General features: G+C 44.8%; 1 long non-coding RNA gene across 1 annotated transcript; it reads right to left on the bottom strand.

The window, feature by feature from the left end:
- Nucleotides 1–8593: 8593 nt before the first annotated feature.
- Nucleotides 8594–12197, bottom strand: LOC147996943 (uncharacterized). Its single transcript, XR_015652405.1, has 3 exons — nt 11967–12197; nt 10992–11095; nt 8594–9996 (listed from the first exon to the last, which is right to left on the bottom strand). It is a non-coding gene; the product is annotated as an uncharacterized LOC147996943 (long non-coding RNA).
- Nucleotides 12198–18577: the final 6380 nt, after the last annotated feature.

The raw sequence follows: 18577 nt of genomic DNA, 5'->3' as shown, positions 1-18577 counted from the left end.
CCCAGAAATTAGAATCTGGAATCCTAGCACTGGGGAGGGAGAAACAGGATACTCTCTGGGGCCCTCTGGGCAACCAGCCTGGCATAATAAGGTAGTCCAGGGAGAGATTTCTGGGGCCACAGCACCTGGGGAAAGGCATCCAGGTTGTCTGAACTTTCTCTTCCCTCTCCTCCCCTCCACCTTCTCTCTCTCTCTCTCTCTCTCTCTCTCTCTCTCTCTCTCTCTCTCTCTCTCTTCCTCCCTCTCTCTCCCCCATCTCTCTCTGTGTCTCTGTCTCATCTATCTATCTACCTATCTATCTACCTATCTACCTATCTATCTACCTATCTACCTATCTCCCCAGAGTCTGCTTCCTCCCAGCAGGAAATGGACCCACCTCCACCGCAGGCTTCTGCTGCCAGGATGTTCCACCCAAGCATGGAGGCCAAGTGGCCATGGACTGAACTCTTTGTAATTGTGAGCAAAATTAAATTTTCTCCCTTTAAGAAAACAGACAGGGATTGGGGATTTAGCTCAGTGGTAGAGCGCTTGCCTAGGAAGCGCAAGGCCCTGGGTTCGGTCCCCAGCTCCGGAAAAAAAAAAAAAAAAAAAGAAAAGAAAACAGACAAACGGCAAACTCTATATTGGTTACAGTTCAGCAAACTTGTTTACTCTGTAATAAACATTTTAGTAGTCCAAACCCAAACACCAGGTTCAGAGAAGAGGGCAAAGCCACGCATGTTTCTGTTCAAAACCAATCTGTCTGGAAGCTCCACCTACAAGCAAGCCTGGTGCTCATGCACTGCAGGGCAGCCGCTCTCACCAGGGTGAGATGGAATTTCTTTTTTTTTTTTTTTTTTTTGATATTTACTCACTTCATATCCCAATCGCACCTCCTCCCCCCAGTCCTCCCCTCATACAGCTCCTCCCTCCCTTCCCGTCCCCTATTTGGGGGGGGGGTGCAGAGGGCAAAGGTTCTTTGGTTGGTGGTTCAGTCTCTGGGAGCCTCCGAGGGTCCTGGTTAGTTGACTTTGTTGGTCTTCCTGTAGAATCCCTATCCTCTCCAGAGCCCTCAATCCTTCCCCCAACTCTTCCACAAGTCCCCCCCCGAGCTCCATCTAATGCTCAGCTGTGGGTCTCTGCATCTGTTTGAGTCAGCTGCTGAGTGGAGCCTCTCAGAGGACACTTATGCTAGGCTCCTGTCTGCAAGCATAACAGTATCATTAATAGTGTCAGGGATCGGTGCTTACCCATGGGATGGGCTCCAGTTGGGCCAGTCACTGGTTCACTGGTTGGCCATTCCCTCTGTCTGCTCTATCTTTGTCCCTGAAAGTCTGTAGGCCAAAAAAAAAAAAAAAAAAAAAAAAAAAGGATGAAAGGTTTTGTGGTGGGTGGGTTGATGTCCTTATTCCTCCACTGGGAGTCCTGCCTGACTACAGAAGGTGGTCACAGCAGGTTCCATATCCTCCACTGCTGGGAATTGCAGCTGGAGTCACCCCCATAGACTCCCTGGAGCCTCCTCTGTCCCAGGTCTTTGACATATCCTAGAGTTGTTCCCTCCCCTGATTTCTGTTCACTCTCCCCGGCTGTCCCCACACCTGATCCTCCCCCACACCCTTCCACTCCCCAGCCCCTCTCCCACACAGCTCCTCCCCTCCATCTGCTTCCTATGACTATTTTATTTCCCTTTCTGAGGTTCAAGCATCCTCCCTTGGGTCCTTCTTGTTACTCAGCTTCTTTGGGTCTGTGGATTATAGCATGGGCATCCTGTACTTTATGGCTAATATCCACTTATAAGTGAGTACATACCATGCAAGTCCTTTGGGGTCTGTATTAGCTAACTCGGGATGATATTTTCTAGTTTCATCCATTTACCTGCAATTTTCATGATGCCTTTGTTTTTAATAGCTGAATAATATTCCATTGTATAGATGAACCATATTATTTTTCATTTTTTATGTTTTTACATATTCACTTTCACCCTGCTCACTGCCCCTCTCCCAGTCACCCCCTCCCACAATCCTTCCACTATCTCCATCCCCTTCTCCTCTAAGCCAGTGCCCACCCCCCACCAGTATCCACCCACCCTGGCACTTCAAGTCTCTGAGAGGCTAAATGTTTCCTCTCCCAATGAGGCCACACAAGGCAGCCCAGCTAGAAGAACATCCCATGTATAGGCAACAGTTTTTGGGATAGCCCCCATTCCAGTTGTTCAGGACCCACATGAAGACCAAGCTGCACATCTGCTACATATATGAGGTTAGACCTAGGTCCAACCCATGTATGTTTTGTGATTGGTGGTTCAGTCTCTGAGAGTCCCAAGGGTCCAGGTTAGTTGACTCTGCTGGTCTTCCTATGAAGTTCCTATCCCCTTCAGGGCTGCAATCCTTCCTCCTATTCTTCCATAAGAGTTCCTAAGCTCCATCCATTGTTTGGCTGTTGGTGTCTGCATCTGTTTGAGTCAGCTGCTGGATGGAGCTTTTCAGAGGGCAACCATGCTAGATTATCTGCAAGCGTAACAGAATTATCATTAATAGTGTTAGGTATTGGTGCTTGTCTCACGTCGGGCTGGTTATTGGTTGGCTGTTTCCTCAGTCTCTGCTACATCCCCAGACCCTGCATATTTTGTAGACAGGATAAGTTTTTGGTTTGAAAGTTTTGTGGGTCCCTATTGCTCCATTGGAGTTCCTGCCTGGCCACAGGGGGCTGCCTCCTCAGGCTCCGTATCACCAATAGTAATAGCTAAGGACACCTCCATTGATTCTTGGGCACCTCCCCTATCCCAGATCCAGTCTTTTCCTGAAGATCACCCCTACCTCCCCACCACCCCCATCAGTTGCAGATTTCCATTCATTCTCCTGGCCATGGGGCCATCTCCCCCTGCCCCTCCCTACGCCTGACCCCAACACCCCCAATCACCTCCCCATCCCCTCTCCTACCCAGTTCCTCCCTCCTTCTGCCTTAGACAATCATTTCATTTCCCCTTCCGGATGAGACTCAAGCATCCTTGCTTGTGCCCTCTTTCCTGTCCAGCCCCCTTGGGTCTGTGGAGTGTAGCATGGGCACCCTACATTTTATGGCTAATATCCACTTATAAGTGAATACATAGTGTGCATGTTCTTTTGGGTCTGGTTAACTCACCCAGGATGATATTCTCAAGATCCATTCATTTGCCTGAAAAATTCATGATGTCTTTGCTTTTCATGGCTGAATAGTATTCCATTGTGTAGATGTGACACATTTTTTTAACCGCTCTTCACTTGAGGGGAATCTGAGTAGTTTCCCATTTCTGGCTATTATAAATAAAGCTACTGCGAACATAGTAAAGCAAGTGTTCTTGTGATATGATTTATTTTCCTTAGGGCTAAGGTTGTTAAATGTGTTACACTTATTTACTGACTGCTTTTGAACCTCATCTCTTGAGAGCTGTTTGTTTCATTTGCCCATTTCATGATTGGGTTATTTTCTTCTTGGTTTTTTTTTTCGGGGGTGGTGTTTCTGTTTAGTTTGGTTTGGTTGTTTGATGTCTTGAGGGGTTTTTGTTTTTTGAGAGGGATTATTTAGTTTTTGAGCTTGTTTGTATTCTAAACTCAGTCACTAATCAGATGTAATCAGTTGGCAAAGATTTTCTTTGGGTAAAATATGCTGGATCTTTCATATAAACTAGAGACAAGAAAACCATGACAAAGAAAGTGGGTGTCTCCATGTTTGCTGAGACTTCCTGTCAGCCTCCCACCCTGAGTTTAATATAATAATGACAGCTGCAAAGAAACTGTCACTAGCTGATCTCAGAGGTCAGTGAGACCCATCGTTCTCACTCTCTGGCCCTTCCTGTCCTCAGTGAGCAGCTTCTGGAAAGAGATTTACAGAATTGTCCACTGGGTGTCAGGCATTACCCTGGACAACAGAGACCCTATATCTGCTCCTTCCCGGGGGGGGGGGGGGGGGGGGGGGGGCGTGGCTTGGATAACTTGCAGAAGAGGGTCTGACCTGCATGCGGAAAGAAAAGTGAGTAGTTGTTGGACAAAAAAACAAAGGAAGAAGCTTCCAGGGAGGAGGCTCTGCTTCCCATGGCATCTAAATCACAGAGTTAGAGGCATGCAAAAAAGGTGAGCAAAATTGGGATGGAGACATTAGGAAGAGCTACAGTGTGAACACTAAGGAACTTAACTAAGGCAGTAGAAAACTTTTCTTTAAAAAATGGAGAGAAACATGAAGCAATCCCACTAAAATCAGAGACTAGACAAGGCTGCCCACTCTCTCCCTACTTATTCAACATAGTTCTTGAAGTACTAGCCAGAGCAATCAGACAACAAAAAAGATCAAAGGGATACAGATTGGAAAGGAAGAAGTCAAAATATCACTATTTGCAGATTATATGATAATGTACTTAAGTAATCCCAAAAGTTCCACCAGAGAACTTCTTAACCTGATAAATAACTTCAGCAAAGTGTCAGGGTATAAAATTAACTCAAACAAATCAGTAACCTTCTCTACTCAAAGGATAAACAGGCTGAGAAAGAAATTAGGGAAATGACACCCTTCACAATAGTCCCAAATAATATAAAATACCTCAGTATGACTTTAACCAAGCAAGTGAAAGATCTTTATGACAAGAACTTCAAGTCTCTGAAGAAAGAAATTGAAGAAGACCTCAGAAGATGGAAAGACCTCCCATGCTCATGGATTGGTAGGATTAATATAGTAAAAATGGCCATTTTGCCAAAAGCAATCTACAGATTCAATGCAATCCCCATCAAAATTCCTACTCAATTGTTCATAGAGATAGAAAGAGCAATCTGCAAATCCATTTGGAATAACAAAAAAAAAAAACAGGATAGCGAAAACTATACTCAACAATAAAAGAACTTCTGGGGGAATCACCATCCCTGACTTCAAGCAGTATTACAGAGCAATAGTGATTTAAAAAAGAAACTGTGGGGTTGGGGATTTAGCTCAGTGGTAGAGCACTTTTCTAGGAAGCGCAAGGCCCTGGGTTCGATCCCCAGCTCCGAAAAAAAGAAAAAAAATAAAAAAATAAAAAAGAAACTGTATGGTGTTGGTACAGAGACAGAAATAGACCAGTGGAATAGAATTGAAGACCCAGAAATGAACCCACACACCTATGGTCACTTGATCTTTGACAAAGGAGCCAAAACCATCCAATGGAAAAAAGATAGCATTTTCAGCAAATGGTGCTGGTTCAACTGGAGGTCAGCATGTAGAAGAATGCAAATCAATCTGGCACTGGGGAAATTTTCCTGAACAAAACACCAATGGCTTATGCTCTAAGATCAAGAATCGACAAATGGGATCTCATAAAACTGTAAAGCTTCTGTAAGGCAAAGAACACTGTCATTAGGACAAAATGGCAACCAACAGATTGGGAAAAGATCATTACCAATCCTACATCCAATAGAGAGCTAATATCCAAAATATACAAAGAACACCAGAAATTAGACTCCAGAGAGCCAAATCACCCTATTAAAAAATGAGGTACAGAGCTAAACGAAACATTCTCAGCTGAGGAATGCTGAATGGCCAAAAAGTACCTAAAGAAATATTCAACATCTTTAGTCATAAGGGAAATGCAAATCAAAACAACCCTGAGATTCCACCTCACACCAGTCAGAATGACTAAGATCAAAAAAACTCAGGTGACAGCAGATGCTGGTGAGGATGTGGAGAAAGAGGAACACTCCTCCATTGTTGGTGGGATTGCAAACTAGTACAACCATTCTGGAAATCAGTCTGAAGGTTCCTCAGAAAATTGGGCATTGCACTACCTGAGGACCCAGCTATACCTCTCTTGAGCATATACCCAAAAGATGCTCCAACTTACAACAAAGTCACATGCTCCACTACATCCATAGCAGCCTTATTTATAATAGCCAGAAGTTGAAAAAAATCCAGATGTCCCTCAACAAAGGAATGGATACAGAAAATGTGGTACACTTACACAATGGAGTACTACTCAGCTATTAAAAACGACTTTGTGAAATTGTTAGGCAAATGGATGGAATTGAAAATATTATCCTGGGTGAGGTAACCCAATCACAAAACACACACACACACACACACACACACACACGCACGCACGCACGCACACACGCACGCACGCACACACACACACACACACACACACACACACACGGTATGCACTCATTGATAAGTGGATATTAGCCCAAAAGCTCAAATTAACCAAGATGCAATCCATAGACCACATGAAGCTCAAGAAGAAGGATGACCAAAATGTAGATGCTTCATTCCTCCTTAAAAGAGGGAACAAAAATATCCATAGGAGGAGATATGGGGGCAAAGTTTAGAGCAGAGACTAAAAGAATGGCCATTCAGAGCCTGCTCCACATGTGGCCCATATATATACAGCCACCAAAACTAGATAAGATTGATGAAGCTAAGAAGTACATACTGACAGGAACCGGATATAGATCTCTCCTGAGAGACACAGTCAGAGCATGTCAAATACAGAGGCGAACGCTAGCAGCAAACTACTGAACTGAGAAGGGGATCCCCATTGGAGGAATTAGAGAAAGGATCAAAAGAGCTGAAGGGGCTTGCAACCCCATAAGGACAACCAACTAGAGCTCCCAGGTACTAAACCACTACCAAAGACTACATATGGACTGACCCATGCTCCAACTGCATATGTGGCAGAGGATGGCCTTGTTGGGCACCAGTGGAAGGAGAAGACCTTGGTCCTGACAAGGTTGGACCCCCAGTGCAGGGGAATGTGGGAGGGGGTGGTAAGGAGAATGGATGGAGGGAAACACCCTTATGGGGGAGGGGGAGGGCATAGAGGGGTTTATGGACAGGAAACCAGGAAAGGGAATATCATTTGAAATGTATATAAAGAAGTGTATCCAATAAAAAAAAGAAAATAAACAGCTTGATCTTTAAAAAGAATAATACTTATTAATTATCTGATAATTTCATATACTGTATTTTGATCATAGTCACCCATCCCTCAGCCCCTCCAGATCCAGCCCCACCCAAGCAACTTAGTCTCCTCATGTTCTAATTTTTTTATCAAATTATCTTATTTATTTACATTCCAAACGCTTCCCTTCCTAGTCCCCCCTCCACGAATTCTTCACCCCATTCTCCCTCCCCTTTGCCTTTGAGAGGGTGGTCCTCAACCCCCTGACTCTCACCTCACCCCCACTAGCATTCCCCTTCCCTAGGGCACCAAGTTTCTACAAGATTAGGCACATCCTTTCCCACTGAGACCAGACAAGGCAGTCCTATGCTACGTATGTGCTGGGAGCCAAGAACCAGCCCATGTATGCTGTTTGGTTGGTGGATTAGCCTCTGGGAGCTCTGAGGGGTCTGCGGTGGTTAATACTGTTTTTTTTTTCCTACAGCGTTACCATACCATTCAGCTCCTTCAATTCTTCCCCCAACTCTTCCATGGGGATCCCTAACCTCAGTCCAATGGACAGAGGACAGTCATGATAGGCTCCTGTCTGCAAGCACAGCATGACATCAGTAATATCTGCACATGGGTTGGATCCTAAGTTGGGCCAGTCTCTGAATGGCCTTTCTTTCGATCTCTGATCCATTTTTGTCCCTGCATCTCTTTCAGGCAGGAACAATTCTGGGTCAAAAATTTTGAAGGTAGGTGGGTGACCCCATCCCTCCAGGGACCCTGTCTATCTACTGGAGATAGTCTCAAAGGACATACATGGTATGTACTCACAGATAAGTGGATGTTAGCCAAAAAGTACAGAATGCCCATGATACAACTCACAGACCATATGAAGTTTAACAAGAAGGAAGGCCCAAGTGAGGATGTTTCAATCTTACTTAGAAGGGGGAAGAAAATAATCATGGGAGGCAGAGAGAGGGAGGGACCTGGGTGGGAAAAGAGAGGGGGAGTGGAATAGGGAACAGGATCCGATATGGGAAGAAACAGGAGAGAGACCTAGAGGGTCAGGAGAATGAATAGAAATAAGCAGCTATGGGGGTGTGCGGGTGTGGGGAGTGTGGGGAAGCTCTAGAAAGTCCCAGAGACACTAGATATAAGAAGCACCTAGGACTCAATTAGCCAAAATGCCCAATGGTATCCTCGTTTTTTTTAAACACCATTAAGACCAATGTGTGCTGCAGCGGGGAGCTTTAAGCAAGCATTTTAGAAAGATTCAACGGAGATCAGTAAGTCGAGGGCAAAGCCACAAACCTGGAGACTATAATCTAGCCAGAGATGTAAATAGCCTGCCCAGAGGCAGTGGGATGGAAGATTTCTTCCAGGATGCTATGGGGATGCGGTCAGAGACAAGAGCCTGACAGGCTACTGGTCCCCTAAGGTTTAAGCCTCCACTTTCCAGGTGAAGGATTTCCCCTGCTATCCTTATACTCCATTCTCCAAGTTCCTGCCAAGGCTCACACATGTTTGTCTTCAAGCCCCTGGCTCTGTGTCACTGTATCTTGACATTAACCTAAAGATTTCAGTTACTTGCAAATACAACAGAGGATCGTACATACTTAATAAGGTTAATGTAGTCGTGATAGGATCGCTTTCTGCATGCTAGCCTTTAACTCTCAAAGGAAGATGCAGTCATCTTCACTTTACACAAGAAAGCTGAGACTCCAGGTATTTAAAGAGCTTCAATATCCAACTTTTAATGTGGGAAGGGAAGGATACAGATCCAAGGATACTCAACTCCACCTTTCCTTCCTTTGGAACCTCATGGTCAGTCTCACTTTCAATCTCTCTTTGCTCCTTTTCCACAGGTCTTCCTCTTCCTTGGAATCCAACATGAACCATATTCTGGATCAGATTGAAATATTAACAGCTATACACATTTTTTAAATGTCTCAACCTGCAAAAACATGGTTTCAAGTTTCTCTCCCAAGGAACAAAGTTATTCTATTGTAAAATCAGATTAAAGAGTCCTGAAAAATAGAGATAGGTATAAGGAAGTATGAGTGGGTAAATGTATGAATAGGATGGATGGACGGATGTGGGGAGTGTGAATAAATGAATAAGATAGAATGGATAGATGTGTGTGGGTGAGTGGATGGATGAGTGGGTGTGTTAATGAGTGGGTGAATGGCTGGGTGGGTGGATGTCTGGGTGGGTGGATGGACAGATGGATAGAATACAAATAGATGGATGTGGGGAATGTGAATAAATGAATAATATGGATGGATGGATGTGAAGGTGAGTGGATGGATGAGTGGGTGGGTGGGTGTGTGGGTGAATGGCTGGGTGGGTGGGTAAATAGGTGGATAGATGGCTGGAAGGACTGGTAGATATGTGTATTGATATATCTATCAATGAATGCATACATGGATAGACAGATGGATGATATACATTTACAAGTATATAACATTTCTGTACTTGATCTTGGTAAAGGGCAGAGAAGTGGTAAAAAGCATAAAGCATTTCTAAAGAACACCACAGGTCAGATGAAAGCCTCGATCAGTGGCTGCCATTCTTGGAAGAAAACAGAGTCCCTGGGACAGGAGTAGAAGTGAAAACTACACAAAACTGTACCTTTTAAAGCTTGAGTCACATGCAAATATCTACATTAAAAACAAATAGTGACATAAAACTGATACTTAAATGCCTTCGTTATACAGATATAGGTATGGGTGGGTGAAGGTACAAATGAATAAATCCTAAAAACTAGTCAATTTTTAAATAAGTAAATAAGTCTTAAATGTTTAAAAAAATGTATGGTTGCCATTGATCATCCTTTCAATCTTGGCAGCAACTTCCATTGGTCTGCCTGGGGATTTAACGCAACGTGCAACCAACTTAGTGCATAATCAATTATAAAATTTGGTTCTCCAAGTCAACCGTGTCAACAATGCTGTTTTTCAAAACCAACTCTACATCAAGGTTGGCTCCCAACAGTCTTCTCAGGGCTCTCTCTGCAGAAGCTCATAGCAGGTCACGTGACACCAACCAAGAGTTGGAGAAAGATAAACGCATGCTTGCTCACTTCTGTTCAGTTCCATTTCTGTTGTTATACAGCTCAGGATTCCCTACACCTAGTGAAGGTGGAGAGGAGAGAGGGAAAAAGGAAGGGAGGGAAATAAGGAGCACACTGTGCTGGGTCTTCCTACATCAGTTAACTTAATTGAGACAATCCTGCAGACAATCCCTCATAATCCTCCCATACGCCTCCCTGCTGAGTCAAGGCTGTGTTGGTTGACAGTTGAAGCTAACATCCCATGGGAGTGGGGAGACATGAGCAAAGGAAGGGGAGTTGTAGAAAGGGGTTGTTGATAGGGGTAGGAGGGAGTTAAGAGAGGTCCAGGTAAGAGTACTCTTAACGCATTATGTATATATGTGAAATTCCATTTAGATAATTTCTTTTTAAAGTACCTTTTTCTAGTTTCCTTTCTATCATTTTGATGAAACACTCTGACCAAAAGCGACTTAGGGAAAGAAAGGGATTGTTTGGCTTATACTTCTAGGTTCGTTATTAAGGGAAGTTCAAGCAGAAGCTTGAAGCAGGAACCAGAGGAAAGGCAGCTACTGACTGGCTCACTGGGCTCATACTAAATTTGCTTCCTTTCAATAATCCAGGATAAACAGCCTGCCTAGGGACAGTGCTGCCCACAGTGCGCTGGACCCTCATAAGTTAATTAATAATTAAGACAATTCCTCACAGACATGCCCACAGCCCAGACCAATCTAGATAATTCCTCAGTAGAGGCTTTTCTCTCGGTTGACTATGCTATGTCAAGTTGACTAAGCTAACAGGACATACTTCTAGAAGGAAGTGGAGAAAATGAACTCTGGTCCATAAAAGGTGCATCACTTTCCTTCATGTTAATATGGAAGCGAAGAAGGACACTCTAAAGCTTAGGTTGTCAACTTCTAGGGAGGTGTCTGGATTCCACATTCTGAGATGAGTAAACTTCACTCACAAAAGTGTAGGCTTCCCGGTGTTAGCTGCTCTGTTCTATCTTAACCCAATATGTAAAACACTATCCAAAAAAAAAAAGTCAGAAGCTCCACGTGAATACCCACCACCTACCATAAGAACTGCGAGAGCTGGGAGCTGGCTCCAGGTGAGCATCCTCCGTTCTTTTCCCTAGGCTGAGATGATGCGGTGGGGCTATCAGTGGCCCAAAAAATCACCTGTTTAAAAAAAATCTGTGAGGCACAAGTCACAGTTCTATTCCTTCAGGGACTGTTTGTAAATTACACATGTCTCATCGAACAAAATGAAAACAAAAACAAGTGTTTTGACAGTGATGGCTCAATAGCGCCACCTTCTGGTGAGTCTTGTCCCATTTCAACATGTTCCTGGACCCCACCCTTGTACTCTTGTTTATCTGAGTGTAGTCTGGCTGGACCAGACAGAGCATCCTCTAAGCTGGAACAATAACAGAAGGCATCCTTAAAGAGGGGGAAGTTGGGGTGAACCTAATACCCAAGCACCAAGGAGCATGAGAGATGACAAGCATGCATGGTCCTATTAGAAGTGAGGCTAGAAAACCAGGCTCAGCTGGTACTCTCCTCAGCCACCACAGGTCTTTATGACAGAAGGTCATAGCATCCCAATGCCCCCTCTGGACTGGCATCTTGCTAATACACACACACACACACACACACACACACACACACACGTGTGCGTGCGTGTCCCTCCTGAGACAGCTACCACAGCCATCTCCATTTTGCAGAACAAAGCAGCAAGGTTCCAAGAGGTCACCCTGCTTCTCAGAAGTGACAGAGCTAAGAAGTGGTAGAGCCAGGATTTGAACTACAACCTCAGAGTCTATACCATGCCCTGGCCTTTCACAAGGATGTTAGATCCAAAACTGCTTCTGCTTGTGACAAAAAGTGACAGTCACATGTGAAATTGAAATGCCTACATGACCAGCAAACCATTCCGCATAAAGCAGAGATCTCTCCGAAAACTCTCTGGCTGTGTGCCCCTGCCCTACTGTTGTCTAGCTCTGGGATAAACCACCATGACCAAAAGCATTGAGGGAAGGAAAGGGCTTACTTGGCTTATGGTCCTCATCGCAATCCATTGTGAGGGAAGTCTTCAAAGGAACTCAAGCAGGAACCTGGAGGCAGGCGCTAAAGCAGAGTCTATGCCACAACACTGCTTACTGGCTTGTTCCTCCTGGCTTGCTCAGCCTGCTTTCCTTTGCAACCCAGGAGAACCTGCTCAGTGGGCGGGGCCTTCCCACGTCAATCATTAATCAAGGAAACATCCCACAGACGTACCTATCTGATAGAGACATTTTCTCAGTAGAAGTTCCCTCTTACCACATGACTCTAACTTGGGCCATAATTTACAAAAACCTAACCAGAACAGTCCCTCTTGTCACCTGGCCAGCTGATTGTCACGGATTTGAATGACTGGACAACAGATGTGATAAAAACGAGAAAGTTCTGTGGGTAACATTCTTCTCTTTTGTGTGTGTATGCATGTGTGTGTGCACAAGTGTATATGTATGGGCAGGTACACATGCATGTTTGTGCACATGGAGGTCAGAGGTCAGCTTCAGTGTTGTTCCCCAGGACAAGGTCCAGTTTGTTTTCAGAAACAGGGTCAGTCATTGATTGGAGCTCATTTAGTAGGCTTATCAGGCTGGTCTGTTTCCTCCTGTTTCTGCCTCCCCAGTGTTGGGATTACAAGCGTGTTCACCACCATACTTTTTACATAGCATTGCGCACAAATTCTGGAGATCAAAGTCAGCTTCTCTTGCTTTTGTGACAAGCACTTTATCAAACGAGCCATCTCCCCACAACGATGGATATTTTCACAAGTTAACTTGACTGGGCAGAGGCATTTCCAACTAACTGGTAAACACACTGCTTCCTGCTACTTCTGGGTGACATAAAACTTTAAATCAGTGAACAGACATAAGAAGCACAGCCTCCCAGTGTGGATGGGAGCCTACAGCAGCTACACAGCCTCCCCAGTGTGGGTGGGAGGCCTCACTTCAGCAACTGTAGGAGGAGAGTCAAAGCAAGGTAGGGTAGGTAGATTTGCTGTCTGAGCTGAAACAACTGCTTCTCCAGCCCTTAGACACCAAAGTTTCTGGGTCTTGAAGGGAGAAGAGCCTTAAGACCTCAGCTTCCCCAGGTCTCTGGCCTGCAGGTGGCAGATTTCAGTATTTCTCAGTTTCAACAATTGCACAAGAATACACACACACACATGCACACACACACACACACACACACATGCACACACACACACACATGCACAGAACTATGTGCATGCATGTATATGTAAACACATGCATATACATACATGTACATGCATATGAACACATGTATTATACATAGAACCTAAATATACTCAAATACATATACTCACACACATGCACATATATATAAATATATAAATACTGCAACACACAGTCAGGTATGTGCACATGCATGCATACACCTACACACATATGTACAATTCATTCGCACACATACACATACATCATACACATGAAGACACATACCTTTTTTCTATACCTCTGAAGACCTTAAGTAGTTTTGGGAAGTCTGGAGTCAGACCCTAGCATGAGCACTGAGCTACTCATTTATGCCAAATTGATTTCTTAATCTTTTCCCCAAGTCTGTGCCCTGTGCTGACAGTATTGGGGTGGACACTTGTCTCCCACTTTCCTGCAGCCTGCTTTCCTTTCTGTCCTTATTTGTCCTCAAGGCCTTTATGCTGACCATCAGATCTTCCTGGAAGATCATTCCCTCAGATGTGTGTAAGGTTCATCTCCTTCAAGTCCTTGCACAAATGTACCTTACACCACCTAAATGAGACCAAGCCTTGCTACAGTCACCCCAACAGTGCGCTCCGAGTTACACTGATTGCCGTCTTCTACAGGGAGATAGAACTCTCTTGGGTCTATTGCTTGTTTTCTCATACCGAAATGAAAGGAATAGTGAAATCCAGGTACAGCGTTCCCTACCAAACCTCTTTACCTCTGGTGTTTGAAAGGTTTTGTGGTGTTGGACAATGTTACAAAGCTGCAGTTTCATCTGTGTGGTTTGTGGCTGTATGCCAAGTGTGTTCACTCATTTTCCATTGCTGTAACTTAATGGGCTATGTAAGGGAGGAAATAGGAGCTTTAGGGCATGGAATCTGCTTGTATGAAGTAGGGTGAGCCCTTGAAGGCCATACTCTGCCTGTTCTAGAAACGTTAGGTGGTGGAGCCTAGTGCAAGGAAATAGGTCTCTGATGGATGTCCTTAGAGTATGTTACCCTTACTTCTCACCCCTAACCCTCTCTCTGTGTTTGTCTGTGTCTTTCTGTGTGTCTCTCTGTGTATCTGTATCTCTGTCTCTCTCCATGTCTCTCTGTCGTCTCTGTGTCTCTTTCTATGTGTCCGTGTCTCTCTGTCTCTCTATATTTCTCTGTGTCTCTATGTCTCTCTGTGTCTCTGTGTCTCTGTCTTTCTGTCCCTCTGTCTCTCTGTTTCTCCATCTCTCTGTCTCTCTGTGTGTCTGTCTCTGTCTCTCTGTCTCTCTCTGCTTCCTGATTATTATGAGGTGAACAGCTCTCCTATCCCACACATACCTGCTGCCACTGATGTCCTGCTCAGGTTTATAGAACCAGACGGGCATGGGCTGAACCCTTTGAAACCATGAGCCAAATAAGTCCTTGTCCCGTTGGGCTGTTTCTGTCGAGCATTTTGTCACCAACAAGAAAAATAACTAACATGGTTGCCATTAGTAAGGTTTACTCCACTGAGACTTATCTCGGGCCCAGGGGTTGTCAGCCATGCTGAGCTGAGGGACCCAAGTTCATCTCAGAAACCACCAGAGACTCAAGGGCAAGGTGGCTGTCTAAGTGGCCTTTCCCTTCCCTCCTTGTCCCTGACTGCCTCCAGCAGACAACAGCGACTGCCTAAGTGAGGGTTTGATCAATGGAGACTGGGCTGATTTTGATAAAGGGCTTTGGTTTCCGCAAATCACCCAGCACTCGTGCATAGTGAAGATTAATCTGTACAAATACGGAGCAAAAGGGGAGGGGGGAAGAAAACTCAAGTCGATTTAGTTTTTGATGATTACTTTCTCCAGACAGAAGAGTCACAGGTTTAACTGATGTACATTCGACAGGGATACAGACCCAGAAATATCACCCAATTACCCAGAGCTTCTAGACGGTGTTTTTCATGACAGTGGTGGGCTTGCCTTTTCAATGTGAGGAAGAAGATAAAACACCACAAAAAGGTTGTAACTTTGCCCGGTGCACAAGTGCTAGCCTTACCAGACAAACCTGAGCTCGAGGATGTGTCCTCTGCCTACGGCATGCCCTTGAAAACAGGTCTGTGTGCATTTCCAGCTTACTTTTATTCTAAGCTGTGTGTATCTTTAGAAATTACACCGAGTGGGGCTAGAGAGATGGTTTAGTGGTTAAGGGCACTGACTGTCCTTCCACAGGACCCAGCACCCACAATGGCAGCTCACAACTGTCAGTAACTCTGACACTCTCACATAGACATACATGCGGACAGACCACCAAGGCACATAAAAAAAAAAAAAAAAAAAAAAAAAAAAAACAAAGGTAAACACAGTAAAAAACAATTTAAAGAACACAGACTATTCCCTCCTAGGGCAAGATGGGTCTCTTCAAGCACACCAAAAAAAAATTTTTTTAAGAAAAATAATTTAATCTCCCTAGCCTTTGTTTTCCCATCCAAAGAGTGGGTGAAACCTGAGTCAGTATGAAACATTTTATCAATCTTGGCTCCTGTTTTTCTTTGGGATTCCATTGCTGTGAAGAGACACCATGACCATGTCAACTCTTATTAAAAAACAAAAACACATTTCACTGGGGCTGGCTTACAGTTCAGAAGTTCAGTCCATTATCACCATGGCAAGAAGCGTCGTGGCACGCAGCAGACAGGGTGCTGGAGAGGGAGCTGAGAGCTCTGCATCTTGATCCACAGGCAGCCGCAGGAGACTGCGTGCCTCCTGAGCATAGGAGACCTCCACATTGGCCCACTTCTTCCAACAAGGCCATTGCTATCCTACTATGCCACACCTCCTAACAGTGCCACTCCTTAGGGGCCAAGCATTCAAACACATGAGTCTATGAGGACCACACCTAATCAAACCACCACAGCTCCTGATATTTGGACCTGGGCAAGTCTCTACTGTGGGTCTGTCCTGTGCCATTAGAGTTTGCAGCATCCTGGGGTGTGAATAGCACCTACCCACCCACTTCTGTATGTAACCAAACCGACAATTTCCAGATATTACCAGACACCCAAAATGTCAAAACTGCACGAACATCATAACAGACAGACACATCCCATGAATAAAAGACAAATAAAAGGAAAGTGCTACTGAAAATAAAAACCTCCCATACTCTGCTCATACAAGCACCAGAACTAAACACACTAACACCATGCAAACTGTTGCCAGGATGTCTGATCACAGTCAGTGAATTTAAGGCAAAGTCTGTCACTGTACCTGGGGGAGGGGCCAGCTTCCTGGCATGCCTGGTATCCAACCGTGTGCATTCCCATTTTCAAAGGACCCCACTCTGCGGCTGGCATCTTAAAATTCTAATAACCAGCCTGAGCCAGATACCACATCTCTCTGCACCATGCTAAGCCCTGCAAACCTCACAGCTGGTCCAGGCTGAAGAGCTTGAATTGAACTCAGGTTCCTGAGCCCCACTGGGTGTTAGTGGTTCAGCTTGACATCACATCTGGTAGGAAACATATTGATTCTCCAAGTGAAGATCGAAGAAGAGAGAGAAGGGTAGAAGAGGGAAGAGGAGAAAGCTTCCCTCTAAAAAAGCGAAGGAGGGAGGGTCCTGCCACCAAGCCCGAGGACTGAGTTCTATCTCCAGGTCCCACATGGGAGAAAGAAAGAATTGACTCCGCAAAGGTATCCTGTGACCTCCACACATGTGCCATGCCATATGTACACCCACATGGACACACAAGATAACAAATAAGTATAAAATATACTTAAAAGAAAAAGTAAGGATTTCCAATTAGACGTTGTCTCTTAATTTAACTTCAAAACACATACAGCTAGGACCCAAGATGGGTCAGACCATAAAACTCCGAAACTAGTCTGGAGACCTAATGCCAATGTGGAAATGAATAATGTGTGTGTGTGTGTTATCATTTATATTATATTATTTATATGTATATTTATAGTTATATCTAGGGCCAGCAATATGGCTCATCAGGTAAAGATACCTTAAAGGCTCAAAGACATAAGTTTGATCCCTAAGACCCACATGATAGAAGGAGAGAACCAATTCAGTTGTCCTGTTACCTCACCCATACCATGGTGCACACACGCGCACATGTGCACACACACACACACACACACACACACACACACACACACACACTAAATATATTAAAATATTTCATTTAAGTTGGCTAGCCACTATTGTTTTGCTTTGTGATGAACTAGGTGAGAATGTCAGACTATGGGAAAGGAATTTTTAAAAGAACCATCTTTCTCAAGTTCTGATCACGCTCCTGACCCCTCAGCTTGCTCAGCATGAGGGACCATGCTGACCTGGAGTCTTCCTTGTGTGAGGTGAAAGACAAGCTTGCCCTGTGAACTCAGTACTGGGTAGGCTGCCCAGGCCCGATCGCACTCGGAGCTCTGCTTGGCCTGGCTCTAGTTTTTTATTTTAATCAGTTTGACCTAAACTCTTGGGAGGCTTTTGTGACAAGAACTTTCTCAGCTTCTGTATGATGCCTTACTTAATTAGCTACCAAGCAAACCAGACAGGAGGTACCTTCAAGGAGCTGACTCTGTCACATCGCTGTGGGGACTCACATCATCCTAGACTAGACTCATGGTCTCTGGGGTAGGAAGCAGAAGCCTGGCAAACAATGCCTGGCAAGCTCTTGAGAGAGTGAGTTCCTGAATCCTCCTGCTGGAGGGGGAGGGGGCGCTCAGAGGATTGTAGATCACAAGGGTGTTTCCTGACACTGTGAAGGGTACTCTCTGTTTCAGCTAGAGAGAAAAATATCAAATATATAGAGCAGTCAGGGAGATGGTTTGCTCAGGAAGTGCTTGCTATGCAAGCATACAAACTTGAGTTCTATCCCCAGAGCTCAGCTTTAAAAAAAAGAAAAAGCCAGGGTGATGGTGTGTGCTCCTGGTTACCTCCCAAAGCAGGCAGGGTGGAGACAGGAGGATTCCCCCCAACAACCCCCACCCCTGGAGCTTACTGGACAGCCAGCCTAGCCTAATGGGAGCGTTCTAGTTGAGTCTCAAAATGCAAAGTGGACAGCACATGAAGGACAACACCTGAAGTTGTCCTTTAGTCTCCACACACATATATGTAAGGTACACTGTGTGTGTGTGTGTGTGTGTGTGTGTGTGTGTGTGTGTGCGCGCGTGCACACACACATGCATACATGTGCCTATGTGCCTGTATCTGTATGTATGTTTGTGTGAGTGTCTCTGTGTGTGTGTGTGCCTGTATCTGTATGTATGTCTGTGTGTGTGTGTCTGTGTGTGCCTGTATCTGTATGTATGTCTGTGTGAGTGTCTGTGTGTGTGTCTGTGTGTGTGTCTGTATGTGTCTGTGTGGGAGTGTGTGTGTCTGTGTGTGAGTGTCATGTCTCTGTGTGTGTCTATGTGTTTGTGTCTGTGTGTCTATAT

The sequence above is a fragment of the Rattus norvegicus genome, chromosome 1 (genome assembly GCF_021556685.1).
Source record: "Rattus norvegicus strain SHRSP/BbbUtx chromosome 1, alternate assembly SHRSP_T2T, whole genome shotgun sequence".
Lineage (NCBI taxonomy): Eukaryota > Metazoa > Chordata > Mammalia > Rodentia > Muridae > Rattus > Rattus norvegicus.
Note: the sequence above shows the minus strand (reverse complement) of the source record. Positions and strands in the feature narration are given on the sequence as shown.